We start from the raw sequence: 8,525 nt of genomic DNA, 5'->3' as shown, positions 1-8,525 counted from the left end.
TTGGGCAAGACTTCAATTCACCACTACGGTGCATACGCTTGTATAGTAAGTATGTAAATACTTGTATGTACGTATTAGTTAGGTTTACATACTATAGATGCACCGCAAAGGGTGTGCATAGACGATATAAATAGGCAAGAGTGTAACTGTGTAAATAAAAACTTACTTATGTTTATATAGAGGGCGACCCAAGTAGTTGTAACTTTTGGCGGGATGTCTCTGAATAGGCAGGGAATAACAGGTTGGTGCACAAACTGGAAATATAATATGTATAAATATATTATTCTGGGGAAAAAGAAATCCCTTATTTTTTCGGCAGATGGCTGTGGGGATCGATATTTCGAAAAGTATTGATCAAATAATTTAATGTTTATGCTCTTTGTCAAGGATCCATTTCGTACTAAAAATATCTTTTGTTGTTTTTGTTAGTTCCATTCGAAGTTGATCGGCATGTTAGTAGTCGTAGCATCGCCCAGGAGCTATATATCGACCGTAAAACAGTTTTAAATCTTTAACGCAAAGCTGGATTCAAAAAGAAGGTGTAGTGTTAGTGACTCGCCAAAAACTCCGAGAGTTGTTGCATCTACCTTATAGTCCGGGCCTGGACCAAGCAATTACCACCATTTTCTCTCAGTGCAAGATTTGTTGATTGATAAGAAATTGGTATCAAAAGAAGACTGTGAAAATCCATTGACAGAGTTTTTCGCCAATAAGAACCAAGGCATCTATAAAAGAGGCATTATGAAGCTACTTTTAAAATGACAACAAATTATTCAACAAAAAGGTGCATATTTCACCCATTATCTGACAATCCGAAACATCTTAAATAATGGATTTCTTTTTCCGCAAACTAATATTTTATAAATTTAGAATGTTTTCAATCTGTTTCAGTCTTTTTGTCTAAGAAAAACGTATTACAAAGGGAAATTTATTTGAGAAAAATTCTTAAGAACGAAGCGAAATAATAGTCAAAAATTAAAAAAGCAAACGAAAGGAAAATCATAAATTAATATATAATTGAATATCCGTTTTGCTTTGTTACTGTTGCACAGCGCTAAATTTGTGATATTCTGCGAACTGAGTGCATTTTTCAGACGTTCTACTGGATTTAAGTCTGAACTCAAAGATGTCCAATCCAGGACAGTGATCGAATTGTCTTCGAAACACTTTTTTGCACCACGAGAAGTTTGCTTCGGATCATTGCCTTGTTGAAATATTCAAATCAACGTAAATTCTCTTCCACATAAGGTGGCATTACATTTTGAAGTATCATCTTCAATACGATGAATTGGCTCAACAGCGTTCCGCGAAAAGTACCCCCACACCATTATTGAGTCTCATCCACGTTCTGTGATTGGTGGGACGAACTTCGAGCCAATTGGTGCATGTTTTGGCCGCCGCACGTACTTCCACCCATCTGAACTAACACTATGTATTTTCGTTTCATCGCTGACTAAAATATAACACCATTGATTTTGAGTCCAGGATATGTGCTCTCAAGCAAACTCAACTCGGCGTTGTCGTTGCGATGCTGTTATATATACAGTAGAAGCCCGATAAGTACAATTGGAAAATTTCAGCAATGATTGCACTTAGCGAAAAATTGCATTTTTGCGAATTTCTCCTGTAGATCGAGGAATACCTAGGGAAAAATATTTTAACTCTTCAATGCAATTAATGAGCTTAAAAGGTCGATATTCAAGAAAAATGAACCCATATTTATTGAAATTAATACAAAGAGATCAATGCGGAAGGACATATGAGTGTGTGCTCCAAAATTCAATTATTTTTTTTGGAAAAACTTTGTTATTTTCGATTGCGTTTTCTCGTAACACTTTTCAAGTGCTTTTGATCGGATATCATGCATACAAGCGATCTGATTGAATGACAGTACATCGTTCTGTTCACCCCATTTCAAAATTGTATTGACACAGCTAAAAATCGATTCATGTTAGACTTTTTCGGTTGTTTCTTCTTGAGTAGTATCTTCGGGTTCATTGGCTTCACTATCACCTTCATCTATTCCTAATTCCAAAACCCAATTGCGGATTTCATCTGTGTCTGCTTCACCCACATAGTTTTCGACCATCTCATTTAACCGTTGTAATCCTTCAACAAGAAGGGGGTCGTTAATTTCGATATCCAATGGCATATCGTCTGGATTAGATTCAATAATCGCGTCAACTGTTGGGCTTGTACCCAATACGCTTTTCCAGCATTTAGCGAGCGTTTCAGGGAGCAATTTCCCCCATGCTTGGCTCAACATGATCACGGCGGTTTTCAAATCAATTTTCTTCAATAGTTCATGTAATGAAGAATCTTTTTCACTAATTATGGTTTCCATTAGCAATGTTTTGTATTGAATTTTTGTCAAGTTAATAACACCTTGATCCATTGGCTGTAAAAACGCTGTGCAATTGGCCGGAAAATACATCACTTCGATCTCACCACAAACTAATTCTTCTTCGGGCGGATGAGATGGAGCTTGATCCAGCAAGAGTAATGCTTTGGGTGAAACATCATTTTCTTTGGCGAATTTTTTCACTTCTAAGACAAAATTATCAAAGAACCACTTTTTGAAAATATCCCGCGTCATCCAAGCAGTCTTGTTGCTAGCATAATTCACCGATAGACGAAAATTTTTAAAACAACGCGGATTCATAGATTTGCCGATCGTTAATGGTTTTATTTTGTGGCTGCCATCACCATTTGCACACAAAAGAACACTGATTCGATCTTTTGAAACTTTGTTGCCTGGAGCACTCTTTTCATCTTTCGAAACGTAGGTTTTATTAGGCAAATTTTTCCAAAAGAGCCCCGTTTCATCAGCATTATATATTTGTGATGTTACATATCCTTTTTCAGCGATTTTCGCCGTCAATTTTTCCTTAAATGGCTCAATGGCTTCTGGATCACAAGATAATGATTCACCAGTCCGAAGCGTTTCTTGAATCGCGAAAACCATCCATCATTTGCATTGAATTGTTCTCCATCCTTTTCTATTTCATCAAATATTTTTAATGCTTTGCTTTTCAATATCAAGCTAGAAACAGGAGCATTTCGTCGCCGCTGATTCATGAAAAACTGGTACAAACGCTTCTCGAGCTCTGGATGATTGCCAAACCGCAAAGTTTTCCGTTTATTTCCAAGTGAAAATGAATTGTATGCATTTTCTTTTAATGAACGGAATTGTTCTTTTATTCGGCAAATCGTTGCGCAATCAACTTTGTATTCGAATGCAAGATCTCGTTGTTTAACGCCTCTTTAAATTTTTTGGAGAATCTCATCTCTTTCTTTCAATGTAAGAAAATGTAGATTCTTTTTCACTTTTCCCATGATTTTATTTGATGAAAGCAAAAAAAAAATGATTCAAACTCCGAACGATTGTTTTACTCTCAAGAACCAGCTTGAAACTAACGCGTGTTGAATGTCACAAACGCTTCGATGCCATATTTTATGATATCAGCGCTACAATTTTACAGTTATTTGTAAAAATCACAAAGCGTGAGAACAGTGTTTTTGGTCGCAATAATTCCGAGAATCATAACTGTGCATAGCTATAAAGCTGTGTCTTCGCGCGTGATGAACGCAAATACATTGCCGTATTAAGTAAAAAATTTCTTCGAACAAGAATTCTTTTGCGCCCGAATATTGCAATTTTTTATTGCTCTTTTCGAGTTTTCTATGGACTCAAAATCGAATTGTACTTTCCGCGAAATTGCAGTTATCGGTATTGCACTTATCGGGCTTCTACTGTATATTTATATATGAGTGGCTCAGTGCCATCCTTGTCTAACCCTCAAAATTTCATATTTGGAGTTATTATGCGACACTACTTAGAAATACTCCAAACTACCCGTGCTAAAGTTGCACATCCCTAATTTTTGAACGAGACAAGGCTGACATCTAATTAAATGATTCTAACCTTCCTAAAAAGGCTGTTTAATTTTTAATTACCTATTAACTTTGTCACTAATTATTAGGAAATAACTAAATTGAGGCTTAGGCAAGGATGGCACTGAGCCACTCATATATAATTGGCGCGTACACCCTTTTTGGGTGTTTGGCCGAGCTCCTCCTCGTATTTGTGGTGTGCGTCTTGATGTTGTTCCACAAATGGAGGGACCTACAGTTTCAAGCCGACTCCGAACGGCAGATATTTTTATGAGGAGCTTTTTCATGGCAGAAATACACTCGGAGGTTTGCCATTGACTGCCGAGGGGCGACCGCTATTAGAAAAATGTTTTTCTTAATTTTGGTGTTTCACCGATGCTGTTACCAGTGGCTTTTACCATGCCAGGGGACAGTGAAGCCCTACATCCGCCAATCGAACCGCAACTGTTATTTTCATTATTGGCTTTTCCAGGTGAACAAAAATTGCTCAATGGATGTCAGTAGAATTCTTGTTTGTATTCTGTTTTAATAATCTAACGATCAGCCTTTCAATCTGCCTAGTAGTCCTTCGCGCTTCCTTTTTTCTGAAAGCGTTTTCTGCTGTTTTATACCCAGAAAAATATTTCAAAGAATTAAAAACCATCGTTTTTGAAACGTTTAATTATGTTGAAATAGCATCGTAGGTTAATCCATTTTGCAATTCTACGATTGCTTTTCGAAGAATCGACATTGAATCGTTTCAACTAATGTAAAGTGTTGTGGGAATACTCCAGATACTTTATTTTTTACTTTCTTACCAGTTCCTTTTATATTGGAATACAGAATACAGCAGATACAAATTTAGAAAAAGACCGAATCGTTCTTAAGTATATTTCTCTCAAAAATATCAGTGCTTCTGCTAAAGTGCAAAAAATCAGTCCGAATCCTTCAAGAGAAATAGATAAATGGACCCATTTCAATGAATGTATCACAGCAAACATATTCAAGCGCAAAAAGTACCGTTCCGGCACCGTACTCAATGAAAAATGCGCATATAAGATTCCCAACGCATCTTTCTGAAGTATTTCTCAAGGGCTGTACCTGTATATATAGGGTGACCCAAGTAGATGTAATTTTGGCGGAACGTCTATTGGCCTCTGGAGACGATACAGCATGCTTGACTGAGCTTTGTGTGTGTTAGTGCAGTCGGGTGTCGTCGTGTCACACATACTTGTTGTCGGCTTTTGAATGATGAAAATCAAAAATTTTAGATATTAGCGTCAATCAGCCGACACGCACACATATAAAGTTCTTGTCAACAATGATTGACCGTCTCCAGAGGCCATATGAATAGGCAGAGAATAATAGATTAAAGGGCAAACTGGAAATATGTATAAAGTATATAACTAGCGCTTACGCCCTATTTGGGTGTTTGGTCAAATTCCTCCTCCTTTATTTGTGGTGTGTGCCTTGATGTTATCCACAAATGGAGGGACCTACAATTTTAAGCTACCTCCGAACGTCAGATGTTTTTTTTATGAGAAACTTTTTCATGGCAGAAATAGACTCGAAGGATAGCCATTGTCTGCCGAGGGGCGACTGCCATTGGGAAAACTTTCTTATCAATTGGTGTTTCGTGTCCTTTCAAATGGCAGTCACGCACCAACCCATCCGGCTACGTCGATCGCCTGGGAATGCACATAGGAAAAATACATCGATGCGGTGCTCAAAATATTGCATTGAAATTGAACGCAAAAAATCATTGTTTTTAATACATCTAAGCAGTGACCTTTAGCTCGTTTCTGTAACTATTCTCGATCAAGTTGTCGACTGAAATTGTCAATTTGACGTCATTCGTGCTTGTGTTTCTGCAAAAAAATGAGTCGAATTGATCGACAACCGTGGCAGGCAACTGGCGTGCTCCATTCCATTTCAGTTCAAATACTTGATTGAAAGAGTTTCTGTTACCAAATGAAATGCAAATGAATTAGCTCTTAGTTTAAGACAGAGTTTAGTCAGTTTAGTTTTCCATGTTCCACTACGAACTTCTTCCTCTTGATTGGCGCGATAACCGCTTAGTGTTTTAATTTTACACTGTTTCTTGATGGGAAAAAATACCGTTCAACCGAAAGAATGGCTTGAAAAGTGTTATGGGGACTCCCCTTCATTAGAAACAATAATAAATCGATGATTTGCTGACTTCAAACGTGGTCGTAAAGACACCGATGATGCACAACGCAGTGGACGTGCAAAGAAGAACAAGAATGAATTGATGATTCTGAGCAGGGTTTGGTCATGTTTAAAAGTAATAAACTGGAATTTTTGCGTCGATATGTGACAATGGATGAAACATGGATCCATCACTTCACTCCGGAATCAAAAGGATCGTCATCTGAGTGGACAGCAACTTGTGAACCTCGTCTAAGTCGCCCGAAAGCACAACAATCGGCTGAAAAGCTTATGGCCTCGGTATTTGAGATGTGCGTTGTGTAATATTCGAAGACTATCTTGAGAATTAAAATACCATCAACAGTGAATATTATATAGTGTTATTGGAGCGTTTGAAGGCCGAAATTGCAAAGAAACGTTCGCATATGCCAAATAAAAAAATTTTGTTTCATCAAGGTAACGCACCGTGTCACAAGTCAATCAGAACAATGTCAGAACTACACGAATTGAACTTCGGATTGCTCTCACATCCACCGCATGCGCCAGATTTGGTTTCCAGCGACTAATGGCTATTCGCAGACTTAAAAAATGAAGAAACTGAGGCCAATTTTGAGGCAAAAGGCAAATCGTCTACAAAAGTGGTATTGAAATGTTAGAGTGGCGCTGGAATAAAGCTAATTTTGAACAAAAATAAAGTGTTTTCTTAGATGGGGAAACCGTTTCCTTTCATTGTTTCTGTCATGCGTTAAACGCAGATTCCGGGAAGAATTCAACGAAAAGTGTGTAAAACCGACTGTGAAAGGAAAATGCAACTTCAAAATGGTTGGGGCCGGTATGACAATCAACGGCCCAGGGCCAATAAGTCGAATAAATATTATTATGGATCAATCAATTGGACAATCTCTTGCTACTTTCAAAAGCAAAATATTGCTGCAGATTAGAATTTTCGATTTGATATTGATCCAAAAGCTACTTCAAAAAGGGCACAGACGTTCCTAGAAAGTGACAATGTTGATCTTGTGTAGTGGCCCTCTCAATCACCGAATCTAAATCCGTTTGATCTCATATATGGAATGACTTGGATAGTATAAAGAATCCTGAAAGAACATTCCTATTGTGCTGGGCTCTTCACCACTAGAATACAATTTTATTAACACATTTCCCTTGTAATCTGCCCTTCCTTCTGTTTTCCTCTAATAGCCATTTTGACTTTATAGTCACAAAATCATACGCTATGCTTGATACAGAGTTTTCAAATCTTTATGCCTTACAATTGCTGTACACTTATAAAGTCGGGCACCAGCTGCATACATAGTAATTATAATAAAAACGGAATTACAAATACATATACAGGGTGGGCGTTTGCTTTTTGAACCACCTATTTTTTTGAGAATGGTAACACAAATGCCATGTCAAAAGTGTTCATATTTTACTTAAAGGTTTGACGTTTACGAAATGGGACGCTATACGCTTGAACAAAATTGGGAAATATTGAAAACCTATTTCCAAAGTGGTGAGTCTTCTTCTTCTTTTCTGATTTTCACATCGGTGGCTACGTCAATAAGCAAAATTGTCGGATTTGGGGCTCAGAAAATCCACACGTTACTGTAGAGAAGCAAATGCATCCACAACGAGTCACTGTTTGGTGCGGTTTTGGTCTGGCGGCATCATCGGGCCATTTTTTTTTTCGAAAATGAGCGAGGAGCCACGGTGACATGCTCAACGAGTTGTTTCCAAAAATTGACAATGTTCAATCTTCAAGATAAAAAAAAAAATTGAAAAAATATTGATTCGTTTTTTTTTTATAGCCGATTCAAAAAGCAAATTTTACATGGCCCACCCTATACAACAGAAGCTAAAATTATGTTTCATACAACCAACGTCGTGCGCTTGCATGAGTGGAGCCATGTCCTTAGCCACTTTTTTACAGATTAGGAATATGGCTACATAATTCAACGGTTGTCTATAAGTACTGCCAATAATATGGATATTGATTGACTCCAACTGTTATAGGCAAACATAAATATGCCAGCAACACAAAATTATATGCATGTACCATATGTGTGTATGTAGGTGTCTCTAAAAGGCTCGGCATATCTACAAATAGTGTGAAATTGTTTTGTTGACGATTTGACATCCGCTTCACTTTCCAATCCCACTCGCAATTTGGCAGGCGATATTTCTTCTACATACATTATTGCGAACGAGAAAGTATTTATGTAAACACACACACTCACGAATTTACAAGTACATATATACATACATACGTGCATAGTTGGATAAATTTGTGGTATTGCATGAGAACTAAATAGATAGAAAAAAATATTAGCTAGTATTTATAACTTATTGAATTGGCGTTTAACACGAATTCATTTACCGCTAAGTTCGATTTCGATTTGCAATGCTTTTGCGCGACCTCCAACTGGCCTATATTTGCATGCATTGAATTATTTAGTTTAATCTTATTTACTTGCTTCTGTATA

The sequence above is a fragment of the Anastrepha ludens genome, chromosome 4 (genome assembly GCF_028408465.1).
Source record: "Anastrepha ludens isolate Willacy chromosome 4, idAnaLude1.1, whole genome shotgun sequence".
NCBI lineage: Eukaryota > Metazoa > Arthropoda > Insecta > Diptera > Tephritidae > Anastrepha > Anastrepha ludens.
The sequence above is the reverse complement of the archived record's forward strand: the minus strand, read 5'-3'. Positions refer to the sequence as shown.